The sequence below is a fragment of the Lagenorhynchus albirostris genome, chromosome 12 (genome assembly GCF_949774975.1).
Source record: "Lagenorhynchus albirostris chromosome 12, mLagAlb1.1, whole genome shotgun sequence".
Classification (NCBI taxonomy): Eukaryota; Metazoa; Chordata; class Mammalia; order Artiodactyla; family Delphinidae; genus Lagenorhynchus; species Lagenorhynchus albirostris.
The window spans coordinates 70,948,546-70,973,252 of record NC_083106.1 but is presented as its reverse complement, the minus strand read 5'-3'; the positions used below and the strand labels follow the sequence as shown (position 1 = coordinate 70,973,252).

Below are 24,707 nucleotides of genomic sequence, written 5' to 3'. Positions count from 1 at the left end.
TTGGTGGCTGCCAGAGAAGGGGGTGGGGGTGGGGGTGGGGGTGGGGAAATGGGTGAAGGTGATCAAAGGCTACAAACGTCACGGTGTAAAGTAAATAAGTCCTGGGAATATAATGTACAGCATGATGACTATAGTTAATAATATTGTATTACATATTTGAAAGTTGCTAAGAGAGTAGATCTTGAAAGATAAAAACTTTTTTGTAACTATGTATGGTGATGATGTTAACTAGACTTACTGTGGTGATCATTTTGCAATGTATACAAACACTGAATCATTATGTTGAACACCTGAAACTAAAATAATGTTATATGTCAACTACACCTCAATTAAAAAACAAAACAAAACAAACATGGGCTCTAGAGTCAGAGATCCAGGGATGAAATTCTGTCACTGTGCCTCTGTTTCTCCCTCAGAATAAATAAGAATAACAATGGCATATTATCATAAGTATATTATCAGGATTAAATGAAGCGATAAGTGCCAATGTTCAACGTGTAAAGATTGGCACTAAGTACTCCATAATCACTAGATATTTTCTATTACTTAATAGTAACAATAGAAGCCATAAACAGTGAAATAATACCCTCCAAAGCCTAAGAGAAAATAAATCTCATTCAAGAATAGTATATCTAGCAAAGCTATTCTTCAAGAGTACGGTTGAAACAAAGTCGCCTTCAGGTAAATAAAAGCCAAGACTTTTACTAAAGGACTTTTACTAATGGGTGTATTTCAGAGAGAAAGGAAATAATCCCAGAAAAAAAAAATCTGTGATATAACAAAACAAAATATAAGTAAATACAAGTAATTTGTATCCATATAAAATAGTAAGGATAAGTAAGCTATACTTCCGGCACGACACAGTGAGGAGGCTGGCAAATTTCTTCCCCGCACAGCAACAATACAGCAGGACAAGTACTTCAACACAACCATGTCAGTGCTCTGGAAATCAACTAAAGGCAAAGAAACAAAACTTTTAAAGTAAAATGGGGAGTGGGCCAGTTCTTGAAAGGAACATAAAATGTCTACGCTTCTCATAGACGCGATGCCATTCTAGGACACTCTTCAGCTATCTTGATTAAACATAACTCAAATAAAAGCATCTCCATGGCTATAAATCATTACCTTGTTTTTGTTTAAACAACCTTAGCAGAGAGGCAAACTCTGTGGTAGCAACTGCTTACCCCAAACACAAATATCAGTCAACAATCATCTGGTGCTCATCATGGCTCCTTCCCCGCCTCTCTGGCTTCTAAGCAGCCCTTTAGAAAGTAAAGGCTGCGTGTTTTCAGACAGGGTCCTATGGTTTGCTCCTGATGTGTCATGTACTGTGGTCCAGCAGCACCAGATGATCTGTTATTATGTACCAAAGCAGCAGAACCTTGTGGTTACAGGATGTGAGGAGGAATCAGAGCCTTCTCAGTTCTATTCCTGGACCTACTACTTACTTGGTCCTGTGGTTTGGGGCTGGTTACAATTTCTCTGTGGTTAAAATGAAATCCTCACAATATGGCTTGCCTTCAGTGTTTAGGATACAATGTGGTCAGGCTATGAATTTATAATGTTTTCTAAGTGAAGTCTGGGAATAGGCATTGGTAGTAAAAGGGTGCACAAGATACCTCATCACTTACAAAAGGATATTTTAGAATCATCCCCTGGAGAATACTGCCTATCAGTTTTCATTTCGTGAATTTTCTCTACTTGGTAATTAACTCTGATTTGAGTCCTAAAGATATAGGGAGAGGCACCCTGAATTCATTTTGTGATACAAGCATCTTGCATCATATAATAAAAGAAAGCCATGGAAGGGATATTTTGTTCCAGATTGAACCAGCCTTGTCGCTACGAAATTATAAGCAGTGGAACACAAGGATGTTAGCCAATTGGACTCTACGTGACTATGAAAAGAACCTACTATTTTATGATCAAAATATCACATAAAATAGTGGGTGTAAATGGTTTTAGAAGTTAACAGAAATACCACCCATAAAATTAACATGTAAAAACTGCAGAGAACTTTCTCTTGTGGCATTGTTAAATTAGACAAAACCCTAATTACAGTGACGGCACTTACTAAGGGCCAGGCACAGTGCTCCACATTTATAGGGATTCCCTCCTTTAACTCTCAGCAACCCAGGGAGGAAGGTAGTTATTACCCATTTTATGCATGAAGGAACTGGAGCTCAGAGAGATTAGGGCCATGGTTGAGTTCATACTGCTAATAGGTTGTAGGACCTGGACTGAACCACAGGGTCCATGGTTTTAACAACTTTATATACTGGCTTCCACAGAGCACCAATGTTGCCATCAGTGAAGTGAACAGTATGTTTAGAAAGAAAAGGACTGTAATGATAAAATAAGGGAGTTATAATTTTATCATAAAACTACCAAGACAGCATTTGTATGTATTCCGTATACAAGGTATTTTTATAACAGAAAGTATATGGACAGATGTTGGTGAAAACATTAGTCTTTCTTTGATTATAAACTATCAAGAATTCACTGTAACCAGGTCGACCAAACACATTTTGATTTAATGAAATTTTTTTTTAGTATTTATTACATACATGGCACTATGCAGCATTCAAGATCCAGAGCATTTTACCTCTGATGGGTACCTTAGCGATAATGTATTACTCACTTTTAAAAATGTAACTGAGCAAATTGAGCAGTAAATAGGAAACACGGATCTTGCCCTTAAAATGCTTACAGTCTCATTGGGAAGACAAAAGATACAAGCAGAAAATTTAAAGAAGGTTCAAATTAAAAGCAAAACCAGAGGTACACAAAGAGATCACTATAGGATTTAGGGAAGACAACGTGAATTAGGTTGAGGCTTAAACAGGGCCCTTGGTGGGATTCCAATGGGGAAAAGAGTGAGGTGGGGAAAAAAACCACAGATGTCTCAGAGTTTGTGCTGGAGGACCCTGAGGACAATAGTTTGAGGAACTTTAGAAGATCAACATTGGCCGCTGAATTTCAGATTATGAATAGTCTTGAATGCCAGGATAAGGAATTGGAAGTTGACTGAAGTTCTCTTTGGCCAAGAACCACTCAAGTTTAATTCTTCCTTGTCGGTAAGAATTAAGAACAGAAATGTGTTCACTCATTTGTTAACCCACTGTAATCCAGTTCCTACAACTTTACTTCTGTATTATTTTCTAACACTTAGATATACCTTTCATTTCTCTTATCATTCTTTCTGTTATATTTTGCTGACACCTCTTAATTATTCCCTGTGACACTGGAAATTATAAACATTCAGCAGTAATCATCCTTTCTTTCCTTCTTTTCCTCCTATAATCTTCCCTTATCAAGTTCACCTATTCTTAGGGATTCAGTAATCATCTTTAGATGAATAACTTCTAAATCTATAATCTCTGTTGCTAATCTTTCAAAGAAACTCCAACTCCATGTAGCCAAAAGGATAGTAAGAAAGATGTGGAGACATATTATATTATGAAATTTTTTTAATGAGAAATACATGTTAATAAGATAATATTTTAATATATTGTTAACCATTCTTACTCAGTTATTTATAGTATCAGAAGTATTTATAGTATCAAAAAATTCACAACTTTTTTACACCAAGGACAAACAATGAAACGTAAACAAAATGAAACCATTTTCTTAGGCTGTCATCTACTTCTCAAAAAAGACAGCAGGGTTTGTTAAAATTTAAGTTCCTTAAAATTCAACAAATTCTGAAACTGCATTTATAACTAAAATTTCTATCTAGTATATTTACTAAGAAAACATTTAAAAATTACTTCTTGCCTCCAAAATCAGTGAAATCTTTTCTCTATTGATTTTAATTTTATATGTGAATATAAAACTCCTAGAAATTCTGAACTTTTTTCCTTACAAAACTTATTATCCAAACTCTCCCTATTTCCACCAATGCCAAAATACTGTAATCAATTTCTATTTTGTCTCCTACCTTACACCCTAGTGGTCAAGTTCTGTTATGCCTTTTAATGATTACACCTTTCACAGTAATTGTTAAGCTTTCTATTCCAAGTGCCTCAATTCAAGTTCAGGCTCTTTGGACCACATCACTGCAATAGTACTGCAGTCTCCTAGTTAGTCTCCTTGCTTGTGTTTACTTCCCCACTGAAAGCAGTTTACACAGTAAAAAAATTTTTCATCCTATTTTAAAGCAGGTCTTGTGTAATGAGAGCTCTTATAAACTTATCTCCCCCATTCTCAAAAAGAAATCGCATTCTTCCTTTCTTCCCTTATTTATTCATTTATCAAATAATACACTGAGCACCTACTAGAGGCCAGGAATTGTTCTCGGTGCTGTTGACACATTCCCGCCCTCACAGAGTTTGTAGGTTTGGGGCGGACACAGTAAGTAGGAGATTATAATGCAGTGTGGTAAGTGCTGTAACAGGAAGTTCAGGATTCCAAAACAGAGCAGGGGCACCTACCCAGAATTAAGAGAATTAACAAAGGCTTTCTAGAGGAACCTAAAGCCTGAAGGATGAGTAGGAGTTTGTCAAGTTAAGAGAAAGGGAAAGAATTTGTGAGAAACAGGGAACATGCTCAAAGGCCCAGGGTTCAATAAATCATATTTATTCTGGCATATTTCAAGAACTGAAATAAATTAAATACGATTGAATCACAGGGTTTGAAGGGGAAGAGACAAGAATTAAGGCTAGAGAGGTAAGTAGGGCAAGATTATGCAGGCCGTCTAACCTGTGTTGAGGGGTCTGTATCTGATCCTAAAAATAGGATATTAAACAGGAGTGTGACGTGATCACTTTGCATTTTAGACTAACTCTGTGTGGTCAGGGTAAAGAATGGAGTAGAGATGGGGAGGACCCAATGCAGGAAGTCTCCTTAGGAGGCTGCCGCAAAACCCCAGGCCTGCACCTGGAATGAGAATGCGGACAGGGAGAGGTGGGCGGATTCGAGAAGAGGAGTAGATGATGAGAGAGAAGAAATCAAGGATGAGTTCCAAGTTTCTAGCTTGGGCCGCTCGGTAGAGGATGGAGTATATTAAAAAAAAAAAAAAGGCCATCTCAGGAGAAGACGCTGGTGGTTTGGTCAGGAAGATCATGAGTGCCGCTCTGGAGCAACCTCAGCGACACGCAAGCAGAGGAAGCTGTCGTGAGACATTAAAGCGTGTGACTTCAGTATGTCAGAGTTTGAGCAGCTGCCATAAGGCCCATGAGGTAGCCATGAGTGCGTGTCTAAAGTGGTATGGGCCAAAGGCTACTAGAAATGCAGATCCTAAGAACAAGAAAGGCCAACAAAACACATCACCCACACGGAAATGAAAGCAGGTTGAGAGCAAGGCTTTGAAAACAGGTAAGAATTAGAGGAGGGCAGTTAGGAAACTGGGAGAAGATAGAGATAAGATAAACCTAATTGGCATAAACACCAAAGATGCCAGGGTGAGGGGCTTACATAAGGATGAAGGACTGGGCTTCCCTCGTGGTGCAGTGGTTAAGAATCCACCTGCCAATGCAGGGGACACAGGCACGAGCCCTGGTCTGGAAGCCACAGGCCCACATGCCGTGGAGCAACTAGGCCCGTGCGCCACAACTACTGAGCCTGCACTATAGAGCCCACGAGCCACAACTACTGAGCCCCTGAGCCACAGCTACTGAAGCCCACGCGCCTACAGCCCGTGCTCCACGACAAAGACAAGCCACCACAATGAGAAGCCCGCGCACCGCAACGAAGAGTAGCCCCCGCTCGCCGCAACTAGAGAAAGCCTGCACGCAGCAACGAAGACCCAACACAGCCATAAATAAACAAATAAATAAACAAATAAATAAATATTTTTAAAAAAAGGATGAAGGACTAATAGTCTGAAAGGACAGAGGGGAGAAGGCACTGATCTCACCTCCCAACCCTAAAACACTGTGTGGACCAACAAGCATCATTCTTTGAAAGAACTGCAGGAACAGTGGAGGTCTTAAATGAGAGCCATGTTTTAGGAAAGCAAGAAGGTAAAGGGACCATCCAGTGAGGAAGTTAGGGAGCCTTTATTAAGGAACAGGTTTCCAAAGGCAGAGTGGGAAGTTTTGAGAGGGAAGGGCATGTTGGCAGTTTGGTTTAGGGGAGAGGAAATACAAAACATAAAGTATGAAAAGGCATGAAGTATGTGAAACGGTATATGGAATTAGACAAATGAGATGTTATTTTTACATTATAACGGGAGACCAAGTATAACAAAAATATGAAGTAAGGCTTTCTAAGAATTATATCCAGAGGCCACGTGATGGACTGCAAAGATGGAGTGCCAGGAGGTGGGTTTATGGCAGGGGGAAGGTTGCATCCTGGTGTCTATGAGTTGAGGCAACACCGGCACAGGCTCAAATCTCAAGGGCAGCTTTGGCTCTAATGGACGGATCTCTGTTTCAACATGCCATTTGTGTTTTGATCCTCCATTTCTACTCTGCACCATGTCCCATGCCCAGAAAGCCTTCACATAAAGGATGCAGAAATTCAGAAAATGCTTTTATAAACTCCATCTGCAAACTTACTATAGAGAATTAAAAGTCTCCTCAAATGCATGTTCCAGTAAATACCTTATCCCCAACCTCAATCATGTCATTTACCTCTGCAGTTTGAATCACTAAATCTGTCTGTGACTCCTTCCCAATTTAGACTAGATCAAACTGTTTATTTTTAAAAGCCAACAACTTCCACAAAACACTAGGGATCAGGTTTTGAGCAGCAGAGAGAATTGTATGTGATTTTGCTGCAGATTATCAGAGCCATAAAACTTCCAAGCTAGAAAGGTCCTTGGAGACCGGATTACAGGAGCAGACACTAGTGAGTATTGTCACCTAAGAGAAAAGCCAGGAACCCCAACTATGACAGCCACTTATGATACCAGGAGACTTTTTTGATGTAGGAAAATATCTTCTTATTTCAGACTATAAAATACAGAATATTTCCAGAGACATTTGTCACAATTTATATATTCAAGTGAATATGAATACTATCCTTTAGAGTGTCCACTTTAAGACTATTTATTTATCCAATGATGCTGCAAACTGCTCAACGACTTTCAAAGTGACTTTAAAATCAGTTTTATTACTTAGTTCTATCTTGTAGGTAATTTTCTTCCCTCTTTCTTAACTAGCTGTAAAAAAACAAAAATCTGAAGAAATATTTGGAGAACAAGAACTACATCCAAATACTGACTTGGATCAATATTCTCGTTCTGACTGTTCTCAAGAATCACTATCAGTCTCAAAGGATTTTTCTTTAAATGCCATCACTGTGCTATTTAAAAGAATCGCTATAGGTTCTAAATACAATATTCAAAGAGGCATTCCAAAAGTACTATGAACATCGGCTGTAATCACTGTACAGAGTTCCAGGGTATTACCTAGAAAGAGAGAACACTCATCCGCATCTAACTTTTAAAGAAAAAAAAAATCAATCACGCTACTTTATAGTGAAACCTCAAAATCGCTGTAAAAATGAAAAAGGACTTTGCATGTAACCACTACTTAAAATAAAAACTTTGAACGAGATATCCATTCTTATGCCACTGAATAAGAGAAATCTATGTATATTATTCAAGAAAAATCTGAGAACTCTACGTTTGGAAATAGCTGAAGGCACAAATCCAATGTAAATTACACATCGGGCCTCTCTGGCTCAATCGTCTGGACTAATGTCAAAGTTTGAACACTAACCATTTTCCATAATCAGAACCCACCTACCAGTAATGTGTCCTGAAGTTACGACTATTTACATTTCCATATTAATAGTATTTCTTACCGAAGTATTATTGCCTAATACTAATAAAAATGCCAAAAATATCATGTTCCCTGCTTTATTAATAAGCTCTTTTCTTCCCACATACTGGGGACCCCATGAACTAAGTTCATCATATGTTCCATTGGTCCTGAAGGTCTTTGAAGCCCAAACTGCTTTAAGATTGTTTCTATTGGCACCTGTATGGGTACATTTACCTGTATGTCAATGCCTTCTTTTCCCCTTAAAATGGTTCAATAATTAGTTGAAGTGATTTAATCTAATACACTAAAATTAGAATTCTATTGCAGAGTCCCTACTTAATTCTGAACAATTCTTAGGAACAGAACCTGACATAGTTCGAAGAATTGTTTTGACTTCCTTTTGCATTAAATCACTTTTAAATGATTCTGACTCTCTTTTGAATTAACAAGTACACATATTTCAGTCTAAGTTTTCAAGAATGCAACTCCTTCTCTGCCAAACTGACATATTTCCAAAATCTGATTTTGGACAAGAGTATATGGAAGTATGATAACTTATCATTTGTAAACTAATGATTTTATTCTGGTATCACTGAGAAATACAAACCAAGGCAAAGTATTTCTGTGCCTAAAACAGTACTTACTGAAAAACAACACTTCAAGTGAAGCTAATTCTCTCATGGCATTAGAATCTAACTACCTGCATTTGAGTTCTGCCTCTTCATAAACTGACTCTTTTGGGTCAAATTCTCAGTTTTTCCACTACCTTTCTGAGAACTCCTTTTGCAGTTCTGAATCACTAAAAAGAATTGAAAAAATATACTCAACAGAGGTCATTAACAACACAAACCACCTATTACTATGCAAAGTATTCAGGCTTTGCAAAAGTCTGACTTTCACCAATCTGATCGGTGGAAAGTGAGGAAATAAAAATCTGATAATTTTGCTCTCGGTGCAGTCCAGATGGAGAACAGTTGTAGGCTCTCTGATAAGAGATTTCTGAATAAAACTATGACTACTAATGAGGTAGGCATACATGGCAAGATATATAAATTTTGCATTGTCCAGATAGGAGTATTTCGACACACCCGTTTTTCATAGATGTGCAAGAAACATAAATACGCTGTAAAAAGATAATTACAGTTCACATGCGTAAGAGTATTAGGATTCCATTCTTACTTCTGAGCAACAGTAGACTGATAAAGTCAAGAGAATACTGAATCAGTTTCTCATAACTTCGTTCTTTTAAAATATACACATAAATACTGTATATACGTGTTCCACTTCACCATTAATAACCCACTGTGGAATATCTGGAGAACAGTAACACAGATACATGATATTTGATAACCTTTTATAATAAACCAACAGTTTCAACACCCTCCTCACTGAAACAGCCTTAACTGACCAATTCAAATGTTGCATTCTTCTTGTTTTTCACACTCCTTTAGGTTTTCTACTATGCAGTGAAACTGCCGAAAGGTAGAACATTCTTTAGAAAGGAGAAAAATACTGAAAGTGGCTGGAAAATCTACATACGGGAGAATAAATAACAACATCTACAAAGTCACTTCAACAAATGAGGCACTGTAACAGTTTTGTCAGACTAAGACTTTTTCTGTGCCTTGCTTTCTTTAAGATCAACTTTAATGACATAGGATAAAAAGCACCCATTTTAGTTATAAAATTTGATCGTTTTGATAACTGTACACCCATCAAACCATCTCTACAAGTAAGATATGGAATATTCAAACATTCCAAAAAGCTCTCTTGTAGCCCATTCTAATCAATCCTCAGCCCAACAATGGCGCCAGACAACCACTGATCTACTTTCTATGGGTATAGATTAGTTTTGTCTTTTCCAGATTTCATATATGTGGAATAATATACAAGAAATCTTTCGTATTTGGTTTCTATTGCTCAGCTTGATTTTGGGAGATTCATCCACGCTATTGCATAAATCGTTAGCTCCTTTTATTCCTTCCTACTATTCCATTACACGGCTATACCACAATCTGGGTACATGATGACATCTGGACATTTGGGTTGATTGCAGTGTGGGGATCTTACAAATAAAGCTGCCATGAATAGTTTAAAGTTTTCATTTCTCCTTTGAAAATACCAGGGAATGGAATTCCTTGGTAGTATGATAGGTATATAAAAAAATGTAACTGCTGAACAGTTTTCCACAGTGGTTCTGCCATTTTACACTCCCACCAACAATGTATAAGAGTGTCAGTTGTTGGAAATGCTCACCAACACTTGTCATCAGACTTTTAAACTCTAGCCATCTAATGGGTATGTAACGGCACCTCACTTGATTTTAATTTGCATTTCCCTGATGACTACGGAGCTTACGTGTGCTTAATGATCATTGTGAAGTCTTGTTTCAAATCTTTAGGTCAGCTTTAAAAATTGAGTTCTTTATCTTGAGCTGTAAGAGCTTTGATTTTTGGTTTTTTTTAATATATTCTGGATAGAAGGCATTCATCAGATGTATGTATTATAACTCTTTTCCCCAATCTGTGGCTTGCTTTGTCATTTCCTGAACAGCATCTTTTGAAGAGCATCAGTTTCAATTTTCAGTTCAATTTAAAACCTTTTTATGACTTGTGCTTTCTATAAGAAATATTTGCCAAACCCAAAGGCACCAAGATTTTCTCCTATATTTTCTTTTAAAAGTTTTATAGCTTTAGCTTTACATTTAGGTCTATGACCCACTTTGAATTCATTTTTGTGGGGTAAGTATGAGATAAGGGTTGAGATTCGTTTTTTTCCTTATGGATATCTAATTGTTCCAAGACTATTTCTTGAAAGGACTATCCTATCCCCACTGAATTACTTTGCTACTTTATCTAGAATCAATTAACCATCTGCACTTGGGTCTATCTCTGGATTTTTAAATTCTTTTCCACTGATCTATTCTGCTTTATTGTTCTACTGTCTTATACCAATATCACACTTTCTTGGTTTTACTGCAGTTTAAGTCTTAGAATCAAGGAGTATAAGTCCTCCAACTTTATTCTTTTTTTTCAAAATTGTTTTAGCTATTCTAGGTCCTTTACATTTCCATAAACATTTTGAACCATTTTGTTAATTTCTATAAAAAGCCTGCCAGGCAAAGATTTTTTAAAAAATAGATTTACGTTTTTATGTCATAAAACTTTTTAACAAAGGATTTCAGTGAAATGGCATTGATCTTCCTTGAATGGATTATTTTATTTGGATCTGTAGATAGGATGCCTGCATGTAAAAGTAAGGTGTTTTTTTGTTGTTGTTGGTTTGTTTTTTTAAAATGGTACGAGGGCCTCTCACTGTTGTGGCCTCTCCCGTTGCGGAGCACAGGCTCTGGACGCGCAGGCTCAGCGGCCATGGCTCAGGGGCCTAGCCGTTCTGCGGCATGTGGGATCTTCCCAGACCGGGGCACGAACCCGTGTCCCCTGCATCGGCAGGCGGACTCTCAACCACCGCGCCACCAGGGAAGCCCTGAAAGTAAGTTTTAGATGCACACCTATGGTTTCACAACTAAATACCCACCTATCTATTAACAAAACATTTTAACCACACAGAAAAGCATTAGAGAACATTCACTAACATCCATGTGTTCTACTACATAATTCTGTGAAATATCAACATTATGTCATCTTTATTTCAGACCACAAAAAGGTCACACATCACTTGAAAGTCCCTGTGCCCCTCCTTGATCCTACTTCCCTCAGGTAACCACTCGCCTAAATTTGATGTTCATCATTCCCAGGCATGCTATACCTTTACTACAAATGTATAATATCCAAAAGCAAACATGACATTGCCTTTAAACTTTATGTACGTGGATAACTATATATGAATCTGATGGATGTTGAATGGTATCTGATCCTTGTGAAATGACAGTATGGGTGCCATGATTAAGAGCTCAGGCTGAGTTAAAATGTCTCCTTTTGGAATTTTTCCCTTAATTCTCTGGTTCTTAGATATATTCACGTGGACACAGGAAACACTGGTTCATTCCATTTTTATGTACTGTACAATACTGCAAACTCTATATATATGTGTGTATATATACGGCACAAATGATCAATCCTCTTGTTTTTTTCTTTTTTTTAAACAAGGAGTTTAGTTTTATTTTCTCTGTGCATTTGCAAAACACTTAGGACTGACACAGAAAAAAATAAAACCTCCTGTGAAAAAAATTACACTTACAAAAGGAGGCCTGGGAGGGATTAGCGCCTTAGCCCTGGGAGCTACAGCAACTCTGATTGGTCCAAGGAAGGGAACAGATATTGGGAGGCTCTAACAAGAGGAAAGGCAATGAGAAATCACTGAGGGAGAGGGCCTCGAGGTGGGCCTCGAGGGGGAACTGGAGGCCGGGGAGTGGGTCTGGGTGGAGGGAGGGGCCCCCGCTGGTAGCCGTAGGGTGGAGGTTGTGGAGGGCCAGTGTATCCATGAGGGGGCATCAGTGGAGGAGGTCCACGCATACCATGCGGAGACACAGGACCTGGGTGACCCATGGGAGAGCTGAACGGAGGCCCTCGGGGGGGCATGCCCATTGGAGGAGGTCCAGGATGAGGCATTCCAGGTGGTGGTCGGGGTGGTGGCTGCCCCCCAGAGCCAGGGGCCCAGCATGGGGGTGTCCTAAGCCATGAGGGCCATGGTGGACCAGCTGCGTCTGAGACATCCCTGGATGGGGCATCCCACCCGGTGGGAATGGGTGAGGATGTGAGTGTCCCTGTCCAGGATGTCCAGCCCCTGGGGTTCCTGCTGATGGGGGGCCATGTCCTCCAGCTCCAGGAGGCATAGGTGGTGGGGGCATGGCTGGGGGTATCCCAGGTGGAAGGGCTCCAGGAGGCGGTACTGGTGGTGGGAAGGAGCCAGGAGGAGGCATGCCTGGTGGAGGAAGCCCAGACCCCAGTGATGATACCACAGGATTCGGAGCAGAGGGTGGAGGGGGTGCATCTGCAAACAGCTGATGAGGGCGGTCAGCCTGGGAGAGTGGGTTCTGTGCTGCCAGAAGTCGTTCAGCGGCTGAGCCATGGCGTTCACCTTTGGAGTCCTTCTTGAAAGCATAGGACACGGTGATTGGGCGGTTACAGAGGTACTGCCCATTCATGGCCTCAATCGCTGCATCCGAAGCATCAGATGAAGCAAAATTAATAAAGGCATAACCTTTGGAGTTGCCTGCCTGTGTCAGGGTCCCGCATAATCTTGGGGGTTTGTAAGATGACCCCAAAGGCGCTAAAAGTACCATAAAGCAACTTCTCATCGATCTCTGGGTCCAGGTTCCCAATGAAAATGTTGGCCCCCACATCCAGATTTTTGTTGTGAGCTGATGCCTTGTTCACCCGTATTGGGTTCCCATAGAGTCTGATCATGTTCACAATCTTAATGCCATAGTCAGCATCTTCCTCACTCAAGAATTCCACAAAGCCATAGCCTTGGTGCTGACCAGTGACTCTATCCTTTGGCACGTGGGTGTTGACTACTGGCCCTGCCTGGAGAAATAGCTCCACAGCAGTGGTTCGCTAACCTTCTCATCCAGGCCCCCCACATACACAGTGGCATCCTGGTTCCGCTCGGAGATCGGCCCGGCCGCCAAGGCGAAAGAACTCCCGCCGTCTCCAGACAACGATCGATCAATCCTCTTGTTGACGGACATTTAGATTGCTTCCAATTTATCACCACTACAAATGCTGCTGCTGAGAACATTTCTGTACGTGTCTCCTCATGAAGGAGTTTCTCTGGGGTGCAAGTGCTGTGCAGTAGGTTATGATCAGATGATCATATATATTATATTGCCAAAGTGTTTCATGAATTTACACTCCTGCAAGCAGTAGACATATTCATCTACAGCCTCCCAAGCGTGTGGCACTGTCAGATTTAAACATTTCTGCCCATCTAATGGATGTGAAATGGCATTTGGTATCTGTGAGGTGACAGGATGATGTCGGGCAACCGTGGAAACGTGCTGCTTGGACTGCCCTTCCAGAAAGAACTTGCGTAGGAGCGCAGTCAGATAACTGTCTCCAGCCACAGCTTTAAGACGGGCCGCAGCATTCCGTGCAGGCCATGCTCTTCCCGAGGAGTCCCCAGTCAATGACAGAGCACGGCAGTAGGACTAGGGGCTGGCCATTTCCACTCAATGCGGAACTCACTGAACAAGCAACCTCTGCTCTGCGGCTCCCACTGCGTTGGCTGAGACTTTGTCAGATATATATTACAGTCCGAGGCGTTCTCTGTCCAGTTCTGCTTCCCAGATGTGCACTGGTCTGAAGGCTTTTCCTGCCCAATCCTTCTCCCTCCCAGTTTCACAGGCATTACCCCCAATATACTCCTCATATTTCACCTCCATCTCAGGAACTGCATTATGGGAAACTCAAACTGATATCGTGATGGAGTAGATCAGCGCTCAAGCCTCTACTGAATTAAATGGCTTGAATTTATATCCCAGCTCTATGTCTTAACACCTCTGGACACTGGACAGGTTATTTATTTCCCTACACCTCAGCTTCCTCATCTTTAAAATGGGAATAATAATAGTACTTACCTCCTAGGTGTGATTAAATTAATATAAGCCCTTGGATGGAACGATCTCTGACACACAATAAGCATTCACTAAATATTAGTTTTTGTTCACCAAGTGTGATTTCCTTATTTATCACAAGAGCTGTGATTAGGCTTGGGGATATATGAAACCATGATTCAGTAAACAACGATCTGGGAACAATTTACTGGTCCTTTCCTTAGATATGTGTGTATATTTATATAGGTGTTATTCTAACATGTGGGTAAAGGTAGGGTCGTCTCAAATAAAATACTCAGTGATGATAAATAGTTCCAGCCCGATTCTCTTTGTCAATGTCAATTCTCTTTGTCAATCTATATTCTAAAACTTGTTCCTCTACCATTTGTGTTTTGATTTTTTTTTTTTTTGCTTATAATAAAATACACAGACAAGTAACATTAAAGAATACAAACCGTAAAACTTGAGAAACATTCTTGGGAGGCTTTGATCAATTGTCTTCTCTATAATAAAAGCATATCATATATTTGGATTTCATAGTCCACAAATCTTGAGAGTGTTGTATTAGTTTACTTAAGGGGAGATACTAAGAATCAGTTAAACAATATCATAAATTGTTTCCAAGATAATGCAGAAGTCAAAACATAGCTGGTATTCTTTTTTAGATTGGCTTTTTTCCCCTAAAATTATTTTCCCAGAAATACACACCAGTTCCCCCTTTCTTCATCAATAACTTTCTAAAATTTACAATAATTCAAGGTCAAAATGATATCTATCTACGAAGAAAGATCGGGAAAGAAGTGTAGTAACTAATGCATTCTTCCTGCACTCTTGTCCTCAGAGACGAGGAGAATGAGAATTCGGAGGAACATTAAGTCTTTAAGAATGACCCAGTCAAACATTTATTGTAATGAGATTCTATTCCCTATCTTCGGTTTTAAGACTAGGAGTTTGGCCAAATATAAACTTCTGAATAAGTAAATGCTTGTAAAAATAAAAGTCTCCATTAACCTTTTGAAATATTTTTTCTGTCTCATTCCAAAATTCTATATTTCCCCAGAGCAAGAAAAATAAACCTGTATTGTTCCAAAACCCTGGATGAAATATATACCCAGAAGTCCGGGCCTACTGACCTCTGTAATACATTTGTGCCAATAGATCATATATCCCATACTTTATCCATCCAATGGAACGAAAAACCAAGATAGTGCATCAAAAAACAATGCTAGAGGGTGGGAGGGAGGGAGACACAAGGGAAAGAGATATGGGAACATATATGTATGTATAACTGATTCACTTTGTTATAAAGCAGAAACTAACACACCATTGTAAAGCAATTATACTCCAATAAAGATGGAAAAAAAATAACAATGCTAGAGCAAGTGGTAGAAAGAGAAAAAGATATACACTATCTTGTCAGTAAAATGAGTGACATTACCATACTTTGATCGATCTGCATAATAAATTCCTACTGCATTTTCTAAGACATACGTACTATTAAAATATACTTTTAACCAGGCTATATCTGCTCTTACATACTATACCTTATCTTCTAAATCACCACTCTTCATTTCTTATTGTAGTTGTTAGCTAAACTACAGAACAGATTAGGTTCCAGATTTCCAGGTGAGTGATCAAAATCCCTCTTCTCCCTAGAATTCCCTCAGAATAAAATAAAAGCTTGATCTGTATGTAGGACAAATCTCATTTAACCATTACACTGTCTTCTGCGAAACTGATCACTACTTTAATGATTAGGAACATCTGAGAAATTGGGCTTCTCAGAACCTTGTGCTACAGTATGTTAATAGGAAGTTTGCAAAAACAGCAACTCTTGCACTTGGGTTTTGATAAACACTAGGTAAAACAAATCAGGTCTCTTCACTCAGCACTTGAGTTCTCAGAACTTTAACATACTATTATAAATTAATGATCTCTGAGAAGATGCATGATCTCAATATGTAAATTTATCATTCTTATTTAACTAAAAAAATACCTCTTCATGGCCCAAAAAGAGTTGATAAGAATACTGAAGGACCTACCCATGCAACTCTTAAAATAGGGTAAGAAAGTTTCCACGTTGTTCAACAGTTTATAATAAAGATCAAAACATGTAAGCGTTAATTATTGTTCTATACTAGTAAAAAGAATAGGGATGCCATTTTTTTGGAGGGGAAATTTTAAAAATCCAAACAAGGTATATGTATCATCAATGCCAAAACACTGAGTTAATTTCAAATGAAGGAAAGGTTGTGGCTAGGCTAAGAAATTAAAAAAAAAAATCTAACAAGGGACCCCACACAAAATTTCAGGAAAGGACCTTTTACTTTCTGGTAATACAAAATAAGAAGGTCTTAAGAAGGAATGAGCACATGATTGGTGGAAATTCCTATTTCAAGATTATTTATTGGTATAGCTCTAACTCTCTTCAAAGGTAGGCTTATTAAATAGTAAGAAACTTCACAAAGTTCCACAAAATTCAAAAGGGATAAAAATTTTTAAAGGAAGTAAGTCAACTGACAATTTATCGACATAGTTTCATGAATGCACCAAGTTTTCTTTTCCCAGGGGTGACTCTACCAGATCAGAAGAGAAAAGAGGTATATAGCGGTTTAGCGGAAGAGAGGAGACCGTGGCTACAACTGAGTCACATGGAGGCTGCAACCGGTTTTCTGAAAGTTGGCAACGCTTAAATCATAAGCATATGTGGAGTGAAGAAGCCCCTGCTCTTCTCGCTCATATGAGCTGGATTAGTCACCTAGTTTTCCCGTAAGCTGACAACAATAACATTTTGTGGATTCTGTGGTATCCGGAAAAAAGGGTAACATTTATATTTTCATACCCCAAGTTAAGAAGAAATTTTTCAATAAAAGAGAAAACAGATTCAGAGCAGTGCTGGTTGTAAGCGAAGTATCAACTATGAGACATTCCAAATTCTCCACATACCAAGCAAATGTAAAGACAACATGGAATGTTAGCAGACTGGAGGTTATAACTTTAAGTAAAAAATTTCAACTTCATAATCACAATATAGGCAGTAAGGACAACATTTAAAAACATGGACATCCTTAAACCAACTCATCAGATAGACTAAAAGGACCTTAGAGTTATGAATATGAAGTATCTTTGATACTTCTTAAAACAATGGCATAGAAGAAGTCTTAACATTGCCACGAAATCCTAACAAAGAGAAGGATTTTTTCCTGGCACTACCTTAAACTTCACATTGTTGTGTCAAATTTTAAAATGTTATCAATTTCCAATGTTATTGAAGATAATTTGTGTATAACATACTTTAATTGTATCTAAACAAAATATTCTAGTATAGAATACAGAAGAGTATGACGATTTTTAAAAACAATCTGAAATGGGAGAAAGTGGAACAAAGGTTATCAGGATTAAAGTTGGAGAGACTTACATATTATGCTTTCAAATATTCCTATGGTTCCATGTATAGGGGAAGCTGTAGGGTATAGGGGAATTACCTTTTAGGGGTCATTGGAAAAGAAAAGCTGTCAGCTACTTACTCTAGCCAGCTCCCTAAATCCAAGGATTAGATTCATACAACTGAAATCAAGATGAAGCTTTTCTCTAAAACTGAGGACATATACATCAGGCATTTACAGAATCAGTCCCTACTGACAGGTTTAGCAGGTGTATATTTAGCATATCTATATGCAAATAATTTGATATATCTACAGTTTATACTGATATTTACCTCTTTACAGAATTAATCTTTAGATGTAGACTAATTCTATAAAAGCAACTAATAGTTCCTCAGAATAAAGGCAAAAGATAAGATATAAAGCTGCAATATTCATTTCTAAAATGAGTTTCAAATGATCTCTTTTAAGATAAAAAGTAAGAAAGTTTTAATGTTTTTATGAGCTAATCTTTTGCAAAACCACAGTTAAATATAAACAGTGACTAAATACATTATATGGGAATACTATTTTTTTTCTAGCTTGGATTCATAAGAACCTTGGAATCTTGAAGACTGCTCTTCAAGTTTTCCATTGTTACAAATTTTTAACAAAATATTTTAAAAGCCTTAAAACAATCAAGCATCTCAAATCAAAACTTATATATTCAACAAAAATCCTAAAAGTTGTCTTATTCTACAATCAAAAACAACATTCTATGATTGCAAAAAAGTTTGCCTTCTATGATGAAACATTTTTACCTAAAAAAGATAGAGTTTAAAAAAAAAAGCTTGATTTTGCCTTCTACTCAATTATCCTAAAATATTCAGATGACTGATTTTACAGTGCCAAATCAGGTAACATCAACTATGACTTTTGGAAGAAAAATGATGCCTGATGACAAGAATCCACTTCATGTTCTATGTTATGGAATGAAAGTGATATGATACCATCTCTGCTGCTTCAGTTAAGTCTTATTCTGCCAAAGCTTTCTAACTATATACTCCCATGTGTGCCCTAGTGACCTCATTTGGTTAAGTGCCTGCTAATCCCTTCATGTCAAGTGTCCTATTTTTATAATTTAAAAAAAGGGAAATTTTCAGTGGAAAAATTTTAATCCTTACCTTGCTTGATTCACTGCTATGTTTGGCCCCATTAACCCCTCGTTCCTGTAACGCTTATCCTTAGCCTCACCGCTACCTTTCCAGCACCTCTACTGTGCTAATAAAACTCAAATATTGGTGTTTCTCAATGCTCTACTAACACGGAAATATGGAAAAGAAGAACATAAAGTTATTTTATGCATATTACCTGACTTTTTAAATTTCCATTTTGATTTCTCTTATGGTACTGATAAATGCTCATGTCCACAGTTAAATTAAAAAGAAAAAAGGATGGAAAGTACATTTTTATTAATTTATTACCTGCAAAAAGTTCTACCTATTAGCAGATATCTATTAACAAACGGCGACAGGAAAGAGACTAATTCTAAAAATGTCTAACTAACATGTTACAATTCTTTAGCTCTACTACAAACAGTTAAGAAAGTAAAGATTTTTAGAAGGAATTCCAGTGCATTAAGTCCTAAGACAGGGAGTCATCTGTTTTTAAGTAAACTGTTTTAAATAAAAATGAATCCCATCTCAAAGAAATACTTAAGAGATGAATTCCTTTAGATGAAAATACAGCAATAAACATTCTCTGAAATATAGCTTTTAATATATTTTGTGAACTAAATAATTGCAATAAGCCCAGCCATTTACATTGTCTTTTGTAAACAGAATATTTATATTCTTATATTCACTAACTGTAAGAGCCAAGATGTGTAATGCCTACCACTTAACTACTACAATTTTTTAAACACTGGGTGAAATTCAATGGTTTTTGGAATCTGAGTATAAATCTCCCAACAGGCTTACCTCCCACACTTTAATCAGCATCAACCAGTCATTCTACATTAGCAGAAAATACACCTGAAAACCAATGCTCACAGTATGGTAGCAAAGGCTCAGCTGGGCTTGTGTCAGAAAAGTTAGAAGACTATGGAATTTAAGGTAATACAAGGAGAAAGGTTCACACAGGACATGATGAGGCAAGGTCATAGTCTGGACTGTCAAACGAAAACTGAAAACGAAAATAAGATTTAGAATTTTAACTTAGTGTGCCCAAAAGCTTCCTCTTCTTCTTGGACCTCCTGCCATCTGCAACCCAGGCTTCTGAATCGGGGGTCAAGGTTTCCAGTCTGACATGCAAACAGCTTGAAAGTCGGCACTTCAGTCATTACAAGAAAAAAGCTGAACAAACTCAAAATTAATAACTCTTCTTAGCCTAATCCTGCTGCCCTGAAAACTGGAGCTACAACCCAGCAAACACAGAGAACACCAGCCTACCAGGAACAGAAGGCCAGGAGCAACGCTCCAACTACAGCCCAAACATCATGTTCAGCTTTCAACAAAAAATTACAAGGCATGATCAAAGGTAAAAAATGCAAAGCAAGCATCAGAATGAGATTCAGCTATGGTAGGGATTGTGGAATAATCAGACCAGAAACCTAAAACAACTATAGTTAATAATGCTAATGGGTCTAACAGAAAAAGCAGACAACATGCAAGGACATGTGGGTAATATAAGTGGAAAGAGGGAAACTCTAAGAAAGGGTCAAAAGAAAAGCTTGAAATCAAAATCATAGTAATTCAAATGAAGATTGCATTTGATGGGCTCATCAGTAAACTAGATATGCAGGAGGAAAGAATTCATGAGCATGAAAAAGTGTCAACAGAAACTTCCAAAATGGAAATGCAAACAGAGAAAAAGAAAAGAATAGTCAAGAAGTGTATGACAGACACTGGAGGAACAAAGATGGAAGAGTAGAAGGACGTGCTCTCACTCCCTCTTGTGAGAACACCAGAATCACAACTAGCTCCTGGGCAATCATCGACAGGAAGACACTGGAACTCACCAAAAAAGATACCCCACATCCAAAGACAAAGGAGAAGCCACATAAGATGGTAGGAGGGGCACAGTCACAATAAAATCAAATCCCGTAACTGCTGGGTGGGTGACTCACAGACTGGAGAACACTTATACCACAGAAGTCCACCACTGCAGTGAAGGTTCTGAGCCCCACATCAGGCTTCCCAATCTGGGGGTCCGGCAACGGGAGGAGGAATTCCTAGAGAAACACACTTTGAAGGCTAGTGGGATTTGATTGCAGGACTTCGACAGGACTGGGGGAAACAGAGACTCCACTCTTGGAGGGCACACACAAAGTAGTGTGTGCATCGGGACACAGGGGAAGCAGCAGTGACCCCAGGGGAGACTGAAGCAGACCTACCTGCTAGTGTTGGAGGCTCTCCTGCAGAGGCCGGGGTGGCTGTGGCTCACCGTGGGGACAAGGGCACTGGCAGCAGAAGTTCTGGGAAGTACTCCTTGGCGTGAGCCCTCCCAGAGTCTCTCATTAGCCCCATCAAAGAGCCGAGGTCAGCTCCAGTGTTGGGTTGCCTCAGGCCAAACAACCAACAGGGAGGGAACCCAGCCCCACCCAACAGCAGTCAAGCAGATTAAAGTTTTACTGAGCTCTGCTTTTACTGTTTACTGAGCAACAGTCAGCTCTACCCACCACCAGTCCCTGCCATCAGGAAACCTGCAATAGCCTCTTAGATAGCCCCATCCACCACAGGGCAGACAGCAGAAGCAAGAAGAACTACAATCTTGTAGCCTGTGGAACAAAAACGATATTCACAGAAAGACAGACAAGATGAAAAGGCAGAGGGCTATGTACCAGATGAAGGAACAAGATAAAACCCCAGAAAAACAAATAAATTAAGTGGAGATAGGGAACCTTCCAGAAAAAGAATTCAGAATAATGATAGTGAAGATGATCCAGGACCTCAGAAAAAGAATGCAGGCAAAGGTCGAGAAGATGCAAGAAATGATTAACAAAGACCTAGAAGAATTAAAGAACAAACAAACAGAGATGAACAATACAATAATTGAAATGAAAACTACACTAGAAGGAATCAATAGCAGAATAACTGAAGCAAAAGAACGGATAAGTGACCTGGAAGACAGAATGGTGGAATTCACTGCTGTGGAACACAATAAAGGAAAAAGAAAGAAAAGAAATGAAGACAGCCTAAGAAAACTCTGGGACAACATTAAAGGCAACAACATTAGCATTATAGGGGTCCCAGAGGAGGAGGGAGAGAGAAAGGACCAGAGAAAATATTTGAAGAGATTATAGTCGAAAACTTCCCTACCATGGGAAAGGAAATAGCCACCCAAGTCCAGAAAGTGCCATGAGTCCCCTACAGGATAAACCCAAGGAGAAACACGCCAAGACACATAGTAATCAAATTGGCAAAAATTAAAGACAAAGAAAAATTATTCAAAGCAGCAAGGGAAAAACAAAAAATAACATACAAGGGAACTCCCATAAGGTTAACAGCTGATTTCCCAGCAGAAACTCTACAAGCCAGAAGGGAGTGGCATGATATACTTAAAGTGATGAAAGGGAAGAATCTACAGCCAAGATTACTCTACCTGGCAAGGATCTCGATCAGATTCGATGGAGAAATCAAAAGCTTTACAGACAAGCAAAAGCTAAGAGAATTCAGCACCACCAAACCAGCTATACAACAAATGCTAAAGGAACTTCTCTAAGTGGGAAACACAAAAGAAGAAAAGGACCTACAAAAACAAACCCAAAACAATTAAGAAAATGGTCATAGGAACATACATATCGATAATTACCTTAAACATGAATGGATTAAATGCTCCAGTGGAAAGACACAGGCTTGCTGAATGGATACAAAAACAAGACCCATATATATGCTGTCTACAAGAGACCCACTTCAGACCTAGGGACACATACAGACTGAAAGTGAGGGGAAGGAAAAAGATATTCCATGCAAATGTAAATCAGAAGAAAGCTGGAGTAGCAATACTCAGATAAAATAGACTTTAAAATAAAGAATGATACAAGACACAAGGAAGGACACTACACAGTGCTCAAGGGATCAATCCAACAAGAAGATATAACAATTATAAATATATATGCACCCAACATAGGAGCACCTCAATACGTAAGGAAACTGCTAACAGCTATAAAATTGGAAATCAACATTAACACAATAATAGTGGGGGACTTTAACACCTCACTTACACCAATGGACAGATCATCCAAAATGAAAATCAATAAGGAAACAGAAGCTTTAAATGATACAATAGACCAGATAGCTTTAATTGATATTTATAGGACATTCCACCCAAAAACAGCAGATTACACTTTCCTCTCAAGTGCGCATGGAACAGTCTCCAGGATAGAGCACATCTTGGGTCACAAATCAAGCCTCAGTAAATTTAAGAAAACTGAAATCATATCAAGCATCTTTTCTGACCACAATGCTATGAGATTAGAATTGAATTACAGGGAAAAAAATGTAAAAAACACAAACACATGGAGGCTAAACAATACGTTACTAAATAACCAAGAGATCACTGAGGAAATCGAAGAGGAAATCAAAAAGTACCTAGAGACAAATGACAATGAAAACATGATGATCCAAAACCCACGGGATGCAGCAAAAGCAGTTCTAAGAGGAAACTTTATAGCTATAAAAGCCTACCTCAAGAAATAAGAAAAATCTCAAATAAACAAACTAACCTTACACCTAAAGGAACTAGAGAAAGAACAAACAAAACCCAAAGTTAGCATAAGGAAAGAAATCATAAAGATCAGAGGAGAAATAAATGAAATAGAAACAAAGAAAAAAATGGCAAAGATCAATAAAACTAAAAGCTGGTTCTTTGAGAAGATAAACAAAATTGATAAACGCCAGACTCATCAAGAAAAAGAGGGAGAGGACTCAAATCAATAAAATTAGAAATGAAAAAGGAGAAGTTACAACAGACACCACAGAAATACAAAGCATCCTAAGAGACTACTACAAGCAACTCTATGCCAATAAAATGGACAACCTGGAAGAAATGGACATATTCTTAGAAAGGGATAACATTCCAAGACTGACCCAGGAAGAAATAGAAAATATAAACAGACTAATCACAAGTAATGAAATTGAAACTGTGATTAAAAATCTTCCAACAGGGGCTTCCCTGGTGGTGCAGTGGTTGAGAGTCCGCCTGCGGATGCAAGGGATGCAGGTTCATACTCCGGTCCGGGAAGTTCCCACATACCGCGGAGCGGCTGGGCCCGTGAGCCATGGCCACTGAGCCTGCGCATCCAGAGCCTGTGCTCCTCAACGGGAGAGGCCACAATAGTGAGAGGTCCGCATACTGAAAAAAAAAAAAAAAAATCTTCCAGCAAACAAAAGTCCAGGACCAGATGGCTTCACAGGTGAATTCTATCAAACATTTAGGGAAGAGCTAACACTCATCCTTCTCAAACTCTTCCAAACAATTGCAGAGGAAGGAACACTCCCAAACTCCCTCTATGAGGCCACCATCACCCTGATACCAAAACCAGACAAAGATACTACAAAAAAAGAAAAATACAGACGAATATCACTGATGAATTTAGACGCAAAAATCCTCAACAAAATACTACCAAACAGAATCCAACAACACATTAAAAGGATCATACACCATGATCAAATGGGATTTATCCCAGGGATGCAAGGATTTTCAATATATGCAAATCAATCAATGTGATACACATATTAACAAACTGAAGAATAAAAACCATATAATCGGGCTTCCCTGGTGGCGCAGTGGTTGGGAGTCCGCCTGCCGATGCAGGGGTACACGGGTTCGTGCCCCGGTCCGGGAGGATCCCGTGTGCCGCGGAGCAGCTGGGCCCATGAGCCGTGGCCGCTGGGCCTGTGCGTCTGGAGCCTGTGCTCTGCGGCGGGAGGGGCCACAGCAGCGGGAGGCCCGCATCCCCCCCCCCAAAAAAAAAAAAAACCATATAATCATCTCAGTAGATGCAGAAAAAGCTTTTGACAAAATTCAACACCCGTTTATGATAAAAACTCTCCAGAAAGTGGGCATAGAAGGAACATGCCTTCCTCAACATAATAAAGGGCACATATGATACAC

The 24,707-nt window shown here is 38.9% G+C and overlaps 1 protein-coding gene and 1 pseudogene across 1 annotated transcript in view; both read right to left on the bottom strand.

Annotated features, from left to right (window-relative positions):
- The window catches only part of ME1 (malic enzyme 1), a 193,010-nt gene that overhangs the window by 52,279 nt on the left and 116,024 nt on the right, over positions 1 to 24,707 (bottom strand). The window lies entirely within an intron of this gene.
- LOC132530437 (splicing factor 3B subunit 4-like) lies at positions 11,951 to 13,385 on the bottom strand (annotated as a pseudogene).